This window comes from Lagopus muta, chromosome W, assembly GCF_023343835.1.
Source record: "Lagopus muta isolate bLagMut1 chromosome W, bLagMut1 primary, whole genome shotgun sequence".
Lineage (NCBI taxonomy): Eukaryota > Metazoa > Chordata > Aves > Galliformes > Phasianidae > Lagopus > Lagopus muta.
The window spans coordinates 2,123,046-2,143,679 of record NC_064471.1 but is presented as its reverse complement, the minus strand read 5'-3'; the positions used below and the strand labels follow the sequence as shown (position 1 = coordinate 2,143,679).

The window sequence follows — 20,634 nt, the reverse complement described above, 5'->3', positions numbered from 1 at the left end:
AAAACAATAAATATTTTTATAAATACATAAACAGCAAGAGGAGGGCTAAGGAGAGTCTCCATCCCTTGTTGGATGCCGAGAGCAACGAGGTACTTAATGCCTTCTTTGCCTCAGTCTTTAATAGTAAGACTTGTTACTCCCTGGGAACACAGCCCCCTGCACTGATAGACAGGGATGGGGAACAGAACGGACCCTGCATAATCCACGATTAGATGGTTTTGGACCTGCTCCAAAAGCTGGATGTTCACAAGTCCATGGGGCCAGATGGATTCCATTCTAGAGTGCTGCGGGAGTCAGCAGAGGTGGTTGCCAAGCCACTCTCCATCATTCTTCGGCAGTCCTGGATAACCAGAAATGTCCCAGTGGACTGGAGACTGGCAAACGTGACACCCATCTTCAAAAAGGGCTGGAAAGATGATTCTGGCAGCTACAGACCTATCAGTCTCACCTCAGTGCCGGGGTAGGTTGTGGAACGGATAATCTCAAGAACCATCATGGACCAGTTAAAGGTCAACCAGTCAGCATGGGTTTATGAATGGTAGATCCTGTTTGACAGTTCAGCAACCATAGGCCTCTGTCATATTCTTGAGAAAGTCCTCTATTATTCTTCTTCTACTTCTACTATTAATCACCCAACATACCAGCACACACACATATACATATATGATTGCGCATTTCTTGCATACAATTCTCAACAGTTTCAAGGCCTCCCTAAGCAACCATATCTAATCTTACATCTTGTTTCTACGTCCAGTGTTTCTTCTTGATCAAAGCATACAGTTCCCCATTGTAAAAGATCACCACCCGTGACCACCACCTTAGCACAGCAGAAGCAACAAACATAGTATCTAAGCAGACCTTTCTTTTGCCATTTAGTCCTGTGATGCCCATGGCCTCATGGAAGTCAGGCTAACTGTGGATCCCCAAGGGGATGGACCCCCAGCAAGCTTCACATAGTCCCCTTCACCTCCCCCTTCTTTATTTACAAAAAACGCGCGATTCATTGCATCTTGTATCATTTTTTGCACACATTGCAGAAGACAAGGAATACAAATTAAAACGCAAAGGAGGGCAATCAAGCCCACAACAGCAATTTTTAACAAGCTTTGAAGCCACCCAGTAAAACCTCCAAACAGTCCGCCAAATACATCCCATCCATCTTGCACTTGAAGTTTCTGGACTCCAATTTGCAGATCTTGTATACTTTTATGGATGGATTCAGAGTAATCGGAAAGATTCATACAACAGAGACCATCAAAATCCTGACAGCCATGGCATTGTGCAAGCAGTAGGAAATCAATTGCTGCCCTATTCTGAAGTGTGGCATGTCTGACAGAATCTACATTTAATAATAAACCACTTAGGGCTAAAGAGGTAGCATTAATTTGTTTTGCAAGCCAACACCCTAACTTAATGAGCGTTGTAAGGGCTTGGGCAGAGGCAACTCCTGGGGCCAAAGCAGAAGCGGCTGTAACGGCTCCAGGGTTCCAAAACTCTGCCTATCTTTACAATTAGTCTGAAAAGCGTGGGTGGAACGTTTGGGGTGCTCAGTGTGCTTCAAAATCATCGTGGTATTAGGTGTTAACAAGGTTAATCTACCTAAAGAACAAGGTCCTCCTTTTATATGTCAGGGGACTGAATGCCATGCCCTATCACTGCAGATAAGGAAAACATCCGCAGGCAAGCTAAGTGGGTGGTTAGTAGATTGAGAAATATTAAGAGAAGTATAGTTACACCATGCTGTATGATTTCTATATGCAGCTAAGGTAGAATTAACACACTGACCAAGAGTTTGATTTTTTCCCCCATAATCAAAATACAGACAATAGTCCATTTTAACAGATCCCAATAATTCCAATTCCTGCGGTTCCAGGATTATGGGAGGAAGGTATGGCACCCAACCGTCCCACTGATCCACAATAGTGCTGGTGTTGGAAAGCACTGCTAATCGCACTTCTGCAGGGATGGGCCAGGAGTCTAATGGTTGGCCCACCAGACAGGCTGTAAACGGATTTCCCGGAGAAGCTGTCGAAAGACATAGGGTATCCTGTCTGGTCTTGTTTGCCAAGATGACCCAGATGTTCTGTTTAGGTTGGGGTGGTAGCCAGACGGTATAAACTCAGGAAATCAGGTAAAAGCAGCAGATGAAGAGGCGGGGCGGACCCACCTTACTGATGTCCACTTTGGGCCAGATCCTGTGGAAACACAAAGCATATCCTCTACCCCACGTTATTAACGGGAAAGGTCCTTCCCATTGCAAGGAATCTGGATTTTTGACCATTACCAAAGCCTTTTGTTTCTGTATGTGTTGTAAGGTCTGTGTGAAACGCCTACAAACAGGTGGCCCTTCTTTGGTCCAATGGTTTAAAAAAATTCAGAACATAACATGCCTTTGCAAGCCTTTCTTGAGGCATAAGGCCCCCACTCCCTCTCTTTTGTTTAATAAGCATATTTTTAAGAGTTGCATGTGCCCGTTCTATTATGGCCTGACCCATAGGTGAGTGAGGTATACCTGTCTTATGCTGGATGCCCCACTGTTGAAAAAATAATTGGGTAGCGCGGGCAACATAACCCGGACCATTGTCCGTTTCAATGACTTGGGGGATTCCAAGAACTGAAAAGGCAGCAAGAAAGTGTCTGCACATATCCCGGGCCTTTTGTCCCGTATGTGGCGAGGCATATATACAGGTGGAAAATGTGGAAAATCTATGGAAACATGAACATATTTAAGCTTACCAAATTCGGAAAAATGTGTAACATCAGATTGCCACAGCTCTAGAGACTGTAGGCCTCTGGGATTAACCCCGATACGTGGGGTGGGGGAAAAAAGTTGACAATCAGGACAGGATTGTATAATGTCTGTGGCCTGTTCCTTGGTAATTTGAAAAGAACAACACAAAGCTTGGACACTTTGATGGTAAAAGTCGTGACAGGCGGGCTTGAGCAAAACGGTCTGGGACCACAACGGTCCCTGCGAGTTTGTCCGCCCAAGTATTGCCTTCTATAATTGGGCCTGGTAATGAAGAGTGGGATAGAACGTGCTGAATGAAATAAAGATGTGTATGTTTGCCAATTGCTTCTTGTAAATGCAGTAATAGTGTGAACAAGCAAGGGTTAGAGACTTCCTTCAGGTAGGCCCCTTATATGTGCATCACTATACCTGCAACATAACCAGAGTCAGTAACAATATTAATGGGTTGCAAAAAAACATTCAAAAACCCGTACAACTGCGGTCAATTCTACAACCTGAGCTGATCCCTCCATAATGAAAACATCCTCCTCCCAGTGCCCATTCTCTCCCTGCCATAATGATACCGCGCGGCCCATGTGACCTGAGCCATCTGTAAAAACTGTTAAGGCTGAAGGCAGGGGGGTAGGCGCTAACTTAGAAGCGGGGATCAGAGGGAATGAATGCAGGGTTTGCAGGAGTCTGTGGGATGGGAAATGAGTTGTAATCTGGCCAGAATATCCAGCCAGTGCGTGCTGGAGCACATCTGATTTAGTGAAGGCCAAGTTCCATTGACGGAGATCAAAAGGAACATAAATGACTGACTGGTCTCGGGCATTGAGAGCAAGGAGACGATCACAGCCTTTGGAGATAAGCATGGCAACTATTTCAATTTGGGTAGTGATAGTTTTTGAAAATTTATGTGGCAGAAAGATCCATTCCACAATGACAAGTGGATCAGGGTCTTTAGGCAACCACTGAGCCAACAAGCCATATGGCTGAAAGGAGGAATTGAGGATAAAAAGGTCAATTGCAGTAGTCGGATCCACTCGGTGTGCAGCTTGCAGAGTAATTTTATCAACAACAGATCGAAGAGCCGCGAGTGCATCTGGAGCAAGGCGTCTGGGGGAAGTGAGATCTGGGTCTCCTTCCAAGAGTGAAAAAAGCGGGTGGAGCTCTTCTGTAGAAATTCCTAAAAGGGGTCAAAGCCAGTTAATGGTTCCTAAAAGCTTCTGCAAATCGTTGAGGGTTTTCACTGTCATCGCAAGAGTCACTGATTGGGATCGGATCCTAGATTGCAATATTTGCCATCCAAGATAGAGCCATGGTGGTGCCTTTTGAATCTTCTCTGCAGCTATACACAAACCAGCGTGGTTTGAAGCAGCTGTAATTTCTGAAACTGCCAGAGTAACCTTTGCCTCCTTGGAAGGACAGATCTCATCGCAGATCCTGCAAAATTGAATAGGAAAGCGTCTCCCAACGGGGCTCCTGTTCCAGGGCTAGAATGACAGGGAACGCGTGTAACATGTCCATATCCCCGACCTCTGCTGCTTCTCTCCGGACAGCAAGCCACAGATCATGAGGATCAAGGGGGAACAGGTCTGGTTCCTCCTTGGGGTCAATAGGGCTGGGGTCGAAAGAATCGTCTGGCTCCCCTTCATTATTCAAAACTAGTTTACATTTCCACGGGAGCGGAACAGGGGGCTTCCCCTTGCCCTTATGAGGAGGAGGGTCCCCCACCATCGTGGCCGGCAAAGGATCAAAGGATCCTGCAGACGTGGAGGGAGCTCCCCGTGCTTGTAAAGATTCAAAAATGAGACACCAGGAATCAAGCCAGGGCAGTACTGTCTTATCTCCCTTTGTAGCTGTGTCCCAAAGTTTAACACCAATGGCATCCCAAGTATTTGGGCTATAAATCGTCTGTCTAGTAATAGTCAGGTCTCCCTTAACAGCCCAAGCAAGCATCTGCTGTAAATCAGTAGCGGAGACCGTTTTTCCCTTCTGTTTAAGCAGAAGCTGAAATTTTTCCAGGATCTTCTTCTGATCCGCAGTAATTTTATTCACCACTGTAGCTTAAGCGCTTACCTTCGTCCAGCGACAGGCAGCAGGCATGAAGGGGGTTCCCGTTTCTTTCAATGCACTCACCGCATTTCTTTCAATGCACTCTCTGCATTTCCTTCAACGTGCTCACTGCATCTCAGTGCACTCACTGTTTTGTGCTTCTCTCAGCATGCTCTCAAGGGGACTCGTCAGGCCCCTGTTCGGGCGCCAGTTGTCACAGTTCAGCAACCAGAGGCCTCTGTCATGTTCTTGAGAAAGTCCTTTATTATTCTTCTTCTACTTCTACTATTAATCACCCAACATACCAGCACACACACATATATATATGATTGCGCATTTCTTGCATACAATTCTATTGTAAAAGATCACCACCTGTGACCACCACCACCTCAGCACAGCAGAAGCAACAAACATAGTATCTAAGCAGACCTTTCTTTTGCCGTTTAGGCCTGTGATGCCCATGGCCTCATGGGAGTCATGCTAACTGTGGATCCCCAAGGGGATGGACCCCCAGCAAGCTCCACATAATCCCCTTCAACAAACCTGATTTTGTTCTATGACAAGGTGACCTGCTTAGTGGATGAAGGTAAGGCTGTCCGTGTGGTCTGCCTGGACTTCATTAAAGCCTTTGACACTGTACCCCACGACATTCCTGTGGAGAAGCTGGCTGTGCACGGTTTGGATGGGCATACTCTCAGATGGGAGAAACACTGGCCGGAGCCAAAGATTTGTGGTCAATGAAGTTAAATACAGCTGGCGGCCTGTCACAAGTGGTGTCCCCCAGGGCTCAGTACTGAGGCCATTTCTATTTAACATCTTCATTAACAATCTTGACAAGAAGATTGAGTGCACCCTCAGTAAGTTTGCAGATGACAACAAATTGAGAGGGAATGTTGATCTGCCTGAGGGGAGAAAGGCACTACAGAGGGATCTGGATAGACTGGATCGAAGGGCCAAGGTAAACTGTATGAGTTTCAATAGGGACAAGTATCAGGTCCTGCATTTTGGTCACAACAACCCCAGGCAACCCTACAGGCTTGGGGAGGAGTGGCTGGAAAGCTGCCTGATGGAAAGGGATCTTGGTGTGCTGATGGACAGTCAGCTTAATATAAGCCAGCAGTGTGCCCCTGTACTTAGCACTGGCGAGGCCTCACCTCGAGTACTGTGTTCAGTTTTGGGCACCTCAATACAGAAAGGACATTGAGGTGCTGGAGCAGGTCCAAAGAAGGGCAACAAGGCTTGTGAAGGGCTTAGAGAATATGCCTCAAGAGGAGCAACTGAAGGAACTGGGGCGGTTCAGTCTGGGGAAAAGGAGGCTGAGGGGAGACCTTATTGCTCTCTTCCAATATCTGAAAGGTGCTTACAATGAGAGCGGGACCGGTCTCTTCTCACTGGTGACAGGACAAAGGGAAATGGCCTCTAGTTGTACCAGAGGAAGTTTAGGTTGGCTATCAGGAAAAACTTCTTTACAGAACGGGTTGTTAAGCACTGGAATAGGCTCCCCAGGGAGGTGTTTGAGTCACCATCCTTGGATGTGTTTAAAAACCATTTGGATGTGGTGCCCAGGGACATGATTTAGCAGAGGAATGTTAGAGTTAGGGTAGTATGGTTATGTTGTGGTTGGACTTGATGATCTGTAAGGTCTTTTCTAACCTGAGCAATTCTACAATTTTATGATTCTTATCAACAGAAGGGGGAACGTCTGTTTACAAGGGTGGATAGTGATAGGACAAGGGGAACGGTTTTTGTTGCCATGCAATTCCAGCCCAGCTAACAACACCTCATTAGTGCCCTCCCGTCTGCACCCCTACCCAGCACAGGGACACGAGAGATGCACGCCATAGGGTATAGCTCAACTGCCAATTTATTGCTGCGCAACAACCGCCTATATACTGTGACACGTGACTGCCCCGTGAACCCGTGACCCATAAAGCACCACCCAGAACCACCCCCTGTAACTACCACCCACACCAAGTACCGTGTTGCAGTAAGCGCCCGTTCCGCTTCCCCGGGAGACCGTAGCTGGGCCAATTACTGAGGTGACACCAATGTGATGAGCAGCAAATGGCATTTATTACACGTATACACTAGCTTATATAGCCTAAGTGCTTCGTTTACGCCCCTAAGGGCACGAACCACCCATCTATCATAGAGCAGGGAGAGGGCCTAACGCGTCACACCCCACGGGGGGGCCCTCACAGTCTCGCAGTTCTGACAACAGTACCGCCCACATCTCCCCCATCTCTATGTCATGCTATTGTGTCCCCTACTTTCTACTATTATTTCTTTTAGTCATTAAAACAAGAATAGTTTGTAGAAGCACAGATATGCTGTATCCGTTGAAAAAGATTAGTCCTTGTCTATGGCTGTCATGCAGAATCATAACACTAATTATATTAATAACATAATCATTATAACTCAATCAAGGCCTCAATTGACAATACTCGAAATGTTAAAAAGACAAACATAGCATAATGACAAGAAATACTGTTAACCTACTAAAAATAACAGACGTGTTTGGTCTGCAGCCCAACTTTCTGCAACCTGAAAATAAATCCCTGAATAAATCCCTGAATGTCCCATAACACCTCTAACTGATTAGAAAGAGGTCTTCAACTTCCATATATTCTGATAAATTTATTTTGAACGATCACCAAAATTTGTACAACAGATGCTTTTAGAGTGCTCATGATTATGCCTTTGGGCTACTAGAGAATTAATAGTCGGACAACTTTAGCATGCCAGACAGAACCAGGGGCATTGTTACTTACTGACCCTCGAGAACCAACAACCTGCAGAAAAAGAGAGAAAGAACATGCTGGTGGTGAATGTGATAGGCAGTGCCAGCAGGGCATCCCCTGCTTCAAGGTGCACTTTGCTCTCTCACCCATCACAGATTCTCTCTTGTTTTATTCTTGTCAGGGTCCGAAAGGTATTTTCCATTTGTACACTGCATTTGCATGGCCAGTGCGTGATACAGAGCCCAAGTGGAACACCTGCTTGCAAAACATAATAAGCTATCAAAGTTAGCTCTCTTAGCGTGTGCCTTTGCCTCAGGTGCTGCATGGTCATATTTTAAAAACCCTGATTGGTGCGATGAAAGAGAGTTGATCATCCTATAATACAGGGTTATCCCTTTGCCTGGGATTCCTTTCCAGGTTTTGTCTTTGCAAATCAAGAGAAACCTAATTGACAGGCTGATAGCATCATAACCGAGCATTACTAACACATCAAAAGAGCTATTCCTGTAGATTACAGCACTGGTAACATTAAATCCTGTTTAATTCACATTCAATCTACTACTAAAATAAAAGAAGCACACAACAACCTAGATAACGCCTAATAATTCTAATTCTTGAAACTATATTGATAACATAGGAAAATCACCCCACTATATCATACCACTACTACTGCTACTTATTTGCAATATAACAAGTTACAAAGCAATACCAATAAATAAGCAGCACACAATTCCAGTCATTATAAAGGCTGAATGCTATTTTCTGCCTTGAGATGAGGCCGAACATATCGTGCTGGAATCCGCGTATGGCCAGCCCATAATCTTTCTTGAGGTGTGTCTCCCATATTCCCCCTTTTTGTTTATTAAGAATAGATTTCAATGTTACATGAGTACGCTCAATGATAGCTTGTCCAGTGGGAGAATGAGGAATGCCTGTAATATGTCTAACTTCTCATTCTTGGAGGAGAATTTGTGTAGCCTTAGAAGTATACGCAGGTCCGCTATTGTTTTCAACCAAGTTACACACAGGCTGCAGAGACGCAGGAGCAGGCGATGTGGATGGGGCGGAGGGCGGGGACGGCATGGCGAACGTCAGCGGTGGGTGGAGCAGAGGGCGAGAGCACGGCGAGCGCCGTGGGCGGAGCCGAAGGCATGAGCGGGATGAGCAGTGGGGGTGGAGCCAAAGGGAGCAGCAACAGGATGAGCGGCGGAGCGAGTGTACAAAACCCAGCAACTGGAGATCTTTCAGTGACAGAATCACAGGAGTTGGAAGGGACCTCAAGAAATCAAGTCCAACTCCCATGCTAAAGCAGGTACCGTACAATAGGTCACACAGGTAGGCATCCAGGTGGATCTTGAATATCTCTATAGAAAGAGACTGCACAACCTCTCTGGGCAACCTGTTCCAGTACTCTGTCACTCTTACCGTAAAGTAGTTCTGCATGTTAGTACAGAACTTCCTATGTTCAAGTTCTAGACCATTACTCCTTGTCCTATTGCTACGTACAACTGTATAGAGCCTGGTCTCATCCATTTGCCTCCTATCTCCCTTTAGATATTTATAAACATTTATCAGATCCCCTCTCAGTCATCTTTTCCCCAGCCTGAACAGACCCAGGTTACTCAGCCTTTCCTTGTATGGAAGATGCGCCAGGCCCTTAATCATCTTTGTGGCCCTCCACTGGACTCCTTCTAGGAGATCCCTGTCTTTTTTGAACTGGGGAGCCAAGAACTGAACAAAACATTCTAAATGTGGCCTCACCAGAGAGAGTAGATGATCACCTCCCTTGACCTACTGGCTGTGTTTTTTTTTTTTTAAATACACCCCAGGATACCATTGGTCTTCTTGGTCACAAGGGCACACTGCTGACTCATGGCCAATTTGTTGCCCCCCAGGTCCTTCTCTGTAGAGCTTCTCTCCAGCAGGTCATCCCCTAGTGCACTGATGCACGTAGTTTACTCCTTCTCCAGGTCCAAGACTCTATACTTGCTCTTGTTAACCCTTATCAGGGTCCTCCTTCCTGCCCAACTCTCCAGTCTGTCCAGGTCTTGTTGAATGGTAGCACAGCCTTCTGGTGTGTTCTGGTGTGAACTTCTCCCAGCTTTGTATCATCAGCAAACTGTCTGAGGGTGGACCCTATCCCTTCATCCAGGTCACTGATGAAGATGTATGTTGAACAATACTGGACCCAGTACCAATCCCCGGGGATCACTGCTAGCTACAGGCCTCAAACAAGACTGTGCTTCTGATGACAACCCTCCGAGTTCTTCCAGATGTCCAGTTTTCATTTCATCTCAGTCCACTCATTTATCCCACACTTCCTAAGTTTCATAACAAGGATGTTGTGGGAGATGGTGTCAAATGCCTTGCTGAAATCAAGGTAGACAATATCTACTGCTCACCCCCCTATCTTCCCAGCCAGTGATGACATCATAGAAGACTACCAGGTTGGTCAAGTGTGATTTTCTCTTGGTGAATCCATATTGATTATTCCTGATAACCACCTTCTCTTCCAATTACTTGGAGAGGGTATCCAGTACAAGTTGTTCCATCACTTTTCCGGGGATGGAGGTAAGGCTGATTGGCCTGAACTTGCCCAGATTTTTCTTCTCACCCTTTTTGAAGACTTGAGTAACATTGGCTATTCTGCAATCTTCAGGCATCTCTCCTGTTCACCAAGATCTTTCCAAGATGATATAGAGTGGTTCAGAAATCACCTCTGCCAGTTCTTTCAGCACATGTGGGTGCATTCCACGGATTTGTGTGCACTGATTTTGGCTTGGTACTTTCTGACCATATCCTCCTTGACCAGCGGGAAGTCTTCCTTTCCCCTGACTCTCTTACCTCCAGGGTCTGGGATTCCTGAGGGCCAGTCTTTTCATTAAAGACTGAAGCAAGAAAGTGCAGAGCGTCTGATGCACAGACTCAGATGTGAATTATCCAAATCATTTATTACAAGTTCTCACATCACTTATATACCTTCACAAGTTTTCTTTTTCTAGCTTTCCCATCCACCCCTACAACTTTCCCATCCACCTTTACATGTCAACAGAGCATTCTACAAAACACTCTTCAACCGTTCACATAGGTGCTTATCCAACCAGAGCCGTGAGACGTTCTTTCTTCTAGAGGTGTCCTTGATTCTCATGCTGTTTATCTTGCTCCACAGCTTCTGCTCTGAACAGTTTTTCTTGTATTCCCACACCGCCCAGACACTGATACTCCTAATTCGTAACCTGAACTCTCCAACATGAGTTTGGAGAGTCAATCCTCACAATATAGCTATGCTTAATATATACTCCTGTATTGTCACAATAGATACTTTGCGCTCCCAAGGATGCAGGCATTCAATACCCAATTTTAACTAGGTTTGCATCACAGGGTTATATCCTTTTATATCCTCTCACATCCTTTTATAACGGCACATGTACCAGGAAACTTTGATGGATCACTGACTATGTGTCTCAGCTCCTGTGTCAACTAATGCCATTATTCTTTGTATAATTTTTCAGGACCAGTATATTGTCAATTCTAAGTAGGGCCTCTGCAGTGGAATTCCTAGGTCACAGCCTGAACTAGTACATGAACACGTGAGTGCCTGGAGCAGGGGGAGCCTAGGCCCACCCTTCTTCTCTCCCCACCTCAGCAGTGCTTCCAGGAGCGCATATGCAGTCAGAGTCTGCGTGGGTTTCCCCCCTCTGCTCCTCCCTCTCTTCCAGTGTGCCAGGATTTGAACCAGAGAAGGCTGCATTCCTGAGCTCACCCTTATTTCCAGACTGTTGCTGGGAAGAGCGAGTTAATTTCTCTTCCTTTGGTATCTTGTTCTATAGCGCCTGTATCTCAAATAAAGACTCTGTCATCACCTTTGCTTGCCTTACAGACTCTAGTCCCCTTTGGACGCCCCAATACTCAGAGGACCTTGCCACCACCACCCCCTGGCGCCTACCATGAGTTGAGAAATCCCTAGGTCATCTTCTTGTGGAGACCTGGCCATGGCTTCCCAGGCCCCCTCAGGTGGCAGACACTTCTTAGATGGTATTAGAACATCATCTAGCCTCCACAAGAAAGCATTCAGAATCTCTGCCTTCTCAGTATCCCCTGTTACCAAGGAACTGACCTCATATAGTAGGGGACCCACATTTTACCTAGTTTTCCTTTTACTGTTGACATAATATCGCAAACCTACTTGTGGCTTTTTTTTTTTTTTTTTTTTTTTTTAAAAACACAGAAGATCTTGAACTTCACCATCTCACGATTGCTGCATCCTAAGCTGCCCCCAACCTTCACAACCCTGACAAGCTTTTCCTGGTTCGAAAGAAAAAGGTCAAGTATCATACCCCTCCTCATCAACTCCTCCACCATCTGTGTCAGAAAGTCACTATCAATTGTCATGATTTGGCCAAGTTCAATTTAGTTCCATGATAGGGGACGAAAAGAACCACGTTCCCACACCCAATGCAATACAAGATATTACAATGTGGAATACCAATGTCAACAGTATCTGGGCTGATTCAGCTCAAATCTGACTACTAGGGCAGAGGAACCCACAGACCTACACTCCAGGAAAGGAGAAAGGGAGAAAAGGGAAAAGGTAGGGAGATGGGCCTAAAAACAAAACAACAACAAGCTAAAGGAAAAATCTAACAAACTAAATATAACAGTAAAGTACAAGATAACGATATAACACAATATAATTGGAATTGAAACTAATAAATCAAATTGTACAATCAAAGAATATTAAGATGCTATAATTACAAGATAAACGAGAGTTAGGCAAAGCACACTACAACAACAACAACAAAAAAAGATAGAAAGCTTACCGATACCCTATGCTCACTCACAAAACACCAGCAGAACAGAACTCCAGAAAAAAATCCAGCCTCACTGGTAGCCAGCTCTTAAATAGGTCTAGGAGAGGTGGAGCCTGGCTCCACCCCTCCCAGCAGCACAGGTGAATTGCCTTCACTTGTGCTCCTCTGGCTGACTCATTGCTCACTTCAGGTGATCAGAGGTTCAGGCCCTGACTCAGCATTTCCCATACACTCCACCCCTTCACAGCATGAACCAATGATAAGGTCAACTAACAGGTAAGCTTTCTCTATTACAGAGATCCACTGTATCACAACACTTATACAATTTTCATCGCGACGCGTATTGGTACAATTCAAGATGAGTGACGATTGGGGAACGTCCATATTCTCCTATGGGCCAGTGCTCCACGATGTTACTGGAGGCATGAGGTCCTGAGGTGCAGGTCCGTTCTATGTTCCATCAGTCCCATGCAGACCATCACCAAGTGTTGTACGTGATCTGACAGCAACACGCGAACGCTTGATGGCATTTTGTTCCTTCCAGTGGTCCTGAAGGCTCACAGACTCACGGGGAGTAATACAGATGTTTCAGAGGTACCAGGAGGGGAAGGTCTGCTCTCCAGGGCAAGATACAGGCCGTATTTCTATCCTGGGTCAACATTTCCGCTTGTACTGGGGCACTTCCTGGCCGCCTGCACCACACCTTTTGGCCGGATGTCTGCGGCTGCATAACGATATCAGGCACCAAAGGAGGTGTCCTGATCTGCCACAGGGACATGATGGGGGTCCCTTTAGCAATGAAAATTGGAGTGTTGACCACAATATCAGTAGGCCATGTACCTATTACTGGAGGGACTACTGAGCCTCCCACCTCCAATAGTCTCCCCCAAGGTGCAAGTAGGCCACACCATTTGGGTCCTACCTGCACCTTCCAAGGGCCATTTTATTTTATGGGTACCCGGATCTAAATTCTGAGGGGCAGGGAGCAGAAGATTATTTTCGTTACCAATCTGGGGACTTATCTGACGATCACCACCCGTAATTTGGATCCTAAGTGGGGTGGCCCATTTTATCCGCAACATTCTCAGGGCACTGGGTCTGCCCTCTCGGGGTCTTTCTTCCAGGTCCCGCAGGGTTTCATACAGACTTTTTGTCCACCCCTGCAGGGACTGGGAGTCTCTCTTCAGGGCAGCCTTAAGAATACCGTTATAACGTTTGATGAGGCCTGCCCCTGTTGGATTATATGGCAGGTGGAGTCGCCATTCGACGTTATTTTCTTCTGCCCAGTGCTGTAACATTGCACCAGTAAAATGAGTCCCTTGGTCGCTCTCGATGACTTGAGGTGTCCCATAGGCAGTTTAGTGAGTGCCTTGATGGTGTATGCCTGGTTTGCTCTCGGTACTGGATAGGCCTGCAGTAGCCCACTTGCAGGGTCGACACAGGTCAGGGTGTATCTTGCACCCTTGGAGCGAGGAAGGGGCCCGATGTAATCAACCTGCCATCGCTGGAGAAGATTGTGTCCTCCAGCAAGACGGTCTGTTGTTTTGGGCAACGATCTCGGTCTCGTCATGGAGCAAGCGTCACAATCCTGGCATGCCTGGACGATATCAGGTACCTGTATGGGCAGTCCCCATGCTTTAGCAGCTGCCCACATTTTCTTTTGTCCAGCATGCCGTAGCTTCTGATGTAACCAATGGGTGATGTTTGCAGATGGTGAATTCTCAATCCATCGAACTCGGGCCAGTGTGTCTGCTTTATCGTTTCCCGATGACTGTAGGGGCTGATGACCAGAAACATGGTAGACATCTACAGTCCTGTGTTGGACCGTATTCCATATATCTAACCACATGTCTTTGCCCCAGATCGGTCAGGCGTGGATAGTCCATTCCTGGGTGGCCCACTGTGCAATCCAAAGAGTGAGCCCCTGGTACACAGCCCAACTACCTGTACAGATATTCAGGATACCATCACAGGATTCCCTGGTTATAACCATGCAAATGGCTCACAGTTCTGCCCATTGGCTGCTCTGAGGTAGGCGACCCATTGTGCCACTGTTTGTGCTTGGGCCACCCGTCTTAGGAAGGTGGGTCAGGTCTGTCACCCACCCCTGAATTGGCAGAGTGGTCTTGACTATAACTTCAGCTGTTTGAGTTATTGGCTCTACTGCCTGTAATGCCAAATAGGCAGCCAATATCTGTTTTTCAATCATGCTGTATCTTTCTTCTGCTCCGTACCAGACCTGAGACCAGAAACCAATGGGGGTCCGAACAGAACTCTGGCATTGCCACAGGCCCCAACCAAAGCCATCTTGAGTAACATGAACGTCCAACTGGGCTGGGAGGGTAGTATCAAATATACCCAATGCCTGGGCTTGTTTAACTGCAAATTTTGCTTGTTGGAAAGCATCCTGTTCTGTTTTCCGCCAGTCCCATAGCTGCCCCTTTTTTTCTGAGTCAGTACAGTGGCCTTAGCAGCTGTGCTAGGTGAGGTATAAAGGAACACTAGGTATATATAACCCAACATACCTAGAAACTCTTGCAGCTGCTTCGATGTTGTAGGGACTGGGAACGCCTGAACCTTATCTATGACAGCTCTGGGTAGTACTTAGGTCTTTCCTGACCAAATAACCCCCAGGAACTTTACAGACAGGCCTGGACCTTGCACCTTTTGGGGATTTATAGCCCATCCCCTCTGTTGTCAACAGGCGGTTAATGAATCTGCTGCCTGTCCTACTGCCTCCAGTGAGTCGGATGTCAACAGGAGATCATCAATATAATGATACAGGTTAACATCATCAGGTTTTCATCCAGTCAGCCAGGTCACGCGCCACTAGATTGTGACAATACGTTGGTGAATGCACGTACCCCTTTGGCAGGACCTGAAAAGTCCACTACCTGCCTCCCCACGTAAACGCAAACTGGTCTTGCGATTCCTAAGCAATTGGGATACTGAAGAATGCATTTGCTAGATCTAGGACACAATGATAGGTTTTTTATCTCCCTACTCAATGTGTCCTTTAGGGAGGCAATATTGGGTACAGCTGCATGAATAGGCGGCGTGACCTTATTTAATTCTCTGTAATCTACTGTCATTCTCCACGTGCCATCTGACTTTCGCACTGGCCATATGGGGGAGTTATATGGGCTGCGTGCAGGTCTTATAATGCCCACTTATTCTAATTCCTGCACCGTTCTCAATATTTCATCTTGCTCACCCGGGAGTCTATACTGTCTTAGGTTAGTAATACAGCACTGTTTCGGCAGGCAAACAAGCCCATGTTTCACATGGCCTCTTAATACTGCCTGCACCACCCGGATACTGATACATCTCTGTCCAAGTCTGAACTCTCCCAAAGTTGTCTGGAGAGCCAGACCCCATAGAATATCTATGCCCAGGATGTATTCTTGGACTGGGGCAATAGACACCTTTGTACTCCCGGGGTGAAAGATGCCCAACCCTCAATTTTACCCATGTTTGGGTGACAGGAATACACTGTCCCCCAAAACCACCAATCATCACTCTGTCCCCATCAAATTGCCTCGGATCTCCATAGATAACTGATGTTTCTGCTCCAGTGTCCACTAACGCCATAACTCAGAATATTTTTTTGGGACCAATAAATCATTAATTCTACATAGGGCCTCCAGGTCCGTCTGAGGCCCTAGGGGGGACTAACATCCCTCATCACACCATGAATTGTGCTATGGCCAATTCTTTTGCTTACAGTGGCTCAGGCATTGTGGCCCGAGACACCTGAGGCAGATTTTTTTTTCCCCTATTAGGAACAACGAAATCTTCTAGGTTCCATGTTCTTGTTGGTATTCTCTCTTTAATCCTTACCCTAGATTTCTTAGGGTAGTTCTGGAATTTTTGATTGTCCTTTAGTTGTCTCCAAAGCTGGAAAAGGACATTGTTGGGCTGGCGGTCAATCTTAGCAAATAGGACCCCAGTCCCAATTAAATCATTAAACATTTGTTTTCGGGAGACCCTTATGGGTCCCGATCGAGGAGCTCGAGTAGCCGGCATTTTGGTTTTACTTACCAGCAGGACCTCCACTTCTTCCACTGTCTGAATATTGTGCCTACTCCGCAGCTGTTCACTTTCTCCTAGGTCAGCCACTAACTAAGCAGCCTGCTGGACTACAGCTTCTGAGGCCACCAGGGAATTTAATATAGAGACTAGAGTACCATACAGATGAGAGGGAGCTTGCTGTGGAATCAAGTCTCTCATGCCTGCTGAAAATTTGACCATATCAGGGCCATCAAATGCGTCTTCATAGATAGCTTCCCTTACGCCCAGTACACAGATGTAATTCTGAAGGTCCTCCATGGAGGACCACATCCCTGTATGTAGAGACATATCAGACTTATTTGGCCATACCATAGGGCAGGCTGCCATTAACCATTCTATTACAGAATGGCTTTTATCAAGATATTGATTACCCGCCTATAACCTCTGCCTGAGAGCAGGATGGACAGTCAAGGTGGCCAACTTGGCTATTTCTGGGCCATTCACCAAAACACTTTCTGCCCCAGAATCCCACAGTCTTAATAACCAAGCCGGCACGCTTTCTCTAGGCTTCTGCCGAACTCGCTGTACTAAACTCATCAATTCTGTTGCCATATATGGCCGGGCTGTTACGTGCAAATGAGTCTGGGCAGTGGGCCACTGATCAGGCAGCACCCCTGCTGGTCTGTCCTGTACTTTTTTTGTTTTCTGAGTTACGACAGGAGGGACTTCTAGTGGATATTCAAAATCAGATATTCTAGATCTAATTTGGATTTTTTATTGTCTTGATCAACTAAGCCTGTTGATTCAGGAGTCTGGTCATTGTTTATTGAAGTGCTACAAACTTAGTGTATTGGAAGATCTAGAATTGGTTTCTTCCCTGTTAATATGCCAAGTTCTTGCTCTAGTTTTTCAATACCATCTTTCAGAAGTTCATTTCCATTCTCTAAAATATTATCTCAGCATGATTTAAGGCATTTAATAGTGGCCATGCCACTATGGAGGCAGCCAGTTGTCTTTCTTTCATGATCAGCACATCTTTGCTAAGCCCTGAAAGTAATCTGCCATGCAACATGGGGAGATATTGCCCATAACACGTAAGGGACTCCATTTTTCAATAGTAACTGCTAGCTCATAATAGGGAGATCCCACAGTTCCTGGGATCTGCCCTGGAATTATTTTCTGTAAAGGAGTATCGTTCTCTCCCTTGACCCATTTATAGAAATTCTAAAGGGAAAACTTTTTTTTTTTTTTTTTTTTTTTTTTTTTTTTTTTTTTTTGTATTTGGCCTGTCTGGTTCACTAAGTGTATAATCATTGAATATTACGATGCTTTAACTACAAAGCAACCAAAAGAGTTTGGCAAAATAGATTACGATAACAAAAAGAGAATAGATAGAAAGTTCACCCCTCTCCAAGGCTCACTTACAAGACTCCAGCAGAGCAGATCTCTAGAATTGATCTTTCTCTATTGCTAGCCAGCTCTTCAATAGGTCTAGGAAGGGTGGAGCCTGGCTCCACCCCTTCCGGCAGCACAGGTGAATTGCCTTCACCTGTGCTCCTCTGGCTGACTCATTGCTCTCCTCAGGTGATCAATCAGAGGTTCAGACCATGACTCAGCCGTTCCCGTACACAAATAAATGAGAGAGCTTCCAAAACCAAAGGCCTTATTGTAACGTTGAAGGTGAGTTAGCCAGGGAGCTCACACCACAGAAACAAGCAGTAAAAGAAGGGGGAGTCTCATAACTTACAAGAGATTTTATGTTTCTTTCTAACTGTAAAACAGAAATGAAACAGTGAAATTTTCTGGAATATCTAGTTCTTCTTTTCTGAGACCAGGTACCCAGAAATATCAGTAATCCATAGAACAGAAGCATTAACCTTTTAACTGCCAGTGCACTTCATAGTATTATGATATAGAATACTGATAACAAAAATCATAAAAACATGACAATAAAAGACAAAAATCATTAAATCACATCAGTTCACTGGAGGAACCCCTTGGACCTTGTGTGCCTGGCTGTTTTGTTTATCCAACAAATATCAGAATGGTTGAAGCCCCCATAAGAATCAGTGCTGGGGATCATGAGGCTACTTACAGTTGTTTGTTTGTTTGGCCTCATCAAATTCTACTCCTGATCAGGTAGCTTGTAGTACACACCCACAACAGCATCACCTATATTAGCTTGCCCCTTAATTCTTACCCACAAGCTCTCCAAGCTCTCGTCATTCCCCCCAAATGGAGCTCAATAACACAGAATCACAGAATGTCAGGATTTGGAAGAGATCATTTTCAATGTTTTACGGGCTGGTTTGGTCTGGTTCTGTGACTAGCGGGGCAGGGGGACCCATGGACCCACGCCCCAGGAAAGGGGAAAAGGGAAAAAAGGGGAAAGAGTAGGGAGATGGGCCTAGAAACAAAACAGTGGCAACAACCTGAGGAGAAACAAACTAATTTACTAAATAAGATATCAGAATGCGAGATAACGCACTATAATACAATATAATACAATAGAATTAGAATTGAAGCTAATAAATCAAATAAAATGAGTGTCTGAAAGCCGAAGGCCTTGCACTAATGCTGAGGTGAGATGTCTAGTTGGGCCGAGCAGAAGGAAAAAGAAAGAATGTCTCGTGATGTGCGAACAGTTTTATCTTTCCCTCTGAACGGAAAACAGAAACAGAATAATGTAAGGTCCTCTGGGGTATGTAGTATGGTAGTTCTCTTTTGAGAACCAGGTACCCCAAACTATCCATAATCCATGGAAGTGGAGCATTAACTCTTTAACTCCCAGTGCACTACACGATGTTATCATGTTGGATACTGATAACCAAAAACCATAAATCCAGACAATCATCTAGTTCAATCCCCCTGCTGGAGCAGGAACAACTAGATTAGGTCACACAGGAACCACAACCTCTCTGGGCAGCCCATTCCAGCGTTCTGTTACCCTTACTGTGAAGAAGTTTTTTCTCATTTATGTGGAACCTCCTGTGTTCCAGCTTGTACCTGTTGCCCCTTGTCCTATCATTGGGTGTCACTGAGAAGAGCCTGGCTCCATCCTCCTGACACTCACCCTTAACATATTTATAAACATTAATGAGGTCACCCCTCAGTCTCCACTTCTCCAAGCTGAAGAGACTCAGCTCCCTCAGCCTTTCCTCATAAAGGAGATGTTCCACTCCCTTAATCATCTTTGTGGCTCTGCACTGGACTCTCAAGCAGTTCCCTGTCCTTCTTGAACTGAGGGGCCCAGAACTGGACACAATATTCCACATATGGTCTCACCAGGGCAGAGTAGAGGGGGAGGAGAACCTCTCTCGACCTACTAACCACACCCCTTCTAATACACCCCAGGATGCCATTGGCATTCTTGACCACAAGGACACAGTGCTGGCTCATGGTCATCCTGCTGTCCACCAGGACCCCCAGGTCCTTTTCCCCTATGTTGCTCTCCAACAGGTCAGTCCCCAACCTGTACTGGAACCTGAGGTTTTTCTTGCCCAGATGCAAGACTCTACACTTGCCCTTGTTATGTTTCATTAAATTTCTCCCCAACCAACTCTCCAGCCTGTCTAGGTCTTCGTGGGTGGCAGCACAGTCTTCTGGTGTGTCATCTACTCCTCCCAGCTTTGCGTCCGCAAACTTGCTGACAGTGCACACTATTCCCTCATTCAAGCAATCAATGACTATATTGAACAGTGCTGGTCCCAGTACCGACCTTTGAGGGACTCCACTAGATACAGGCCTCCAACAAGACTTGGTCCCATTGACCACAACTCTCTGGTTTCTTTCTGCAACATCTGAGGCACAGACTCAGATGTGAATAATCCAAATCATTTATAGCAGGTTCTAACATCCCTTATATACATTCACAAGTCCCCTCTTGTAACTTTCCCACTCACCTTTACATGTCAACAAAACATTCCACAAACACCCCTTAACTGTGCATGCAGGCGCTTATCCAATCAGAGTAACGATTCGTTCCTAGCCACACACTCTTCCTCCATTCAGGGTCATTATTATGTGGCCATCATGCAGCTCATTTGGCTCTTGCTTTTCTCTCCTGGAGCCTTCTTTGGTTGTCAGCATTCCTTTCTCATGCTGTTTATATTACTCCACAGCTTCTGCTCTGAATATTCTTTCTTGAATCCCCACATTTCCCCCTTTATTGTTTATTAGCAAACTATTAACGTTATACAAAATAATAGCACTAATCATATTAATAACATAACCATGCCTTGTACGCAGCATCCTGACTGCCTGATTTAGAGCTTTCTCCTTC

At 45.7% G+C, this 20,634-nt stretch overlaps 1 protein-coding gene across 1 annotated transcript in view; it reads left to right on the top strand.

Moving 5' to 3' along the window:
- Positions 1 to 20,634, top strand: part of LOC125686398 (zinc finger SWIM domain-containing protein 6-like) — a 522,860-nt gene that overhangs the window by 74,506 nt on the left and 427,720 nt on the right. The window lies entirely within an intron of this gene.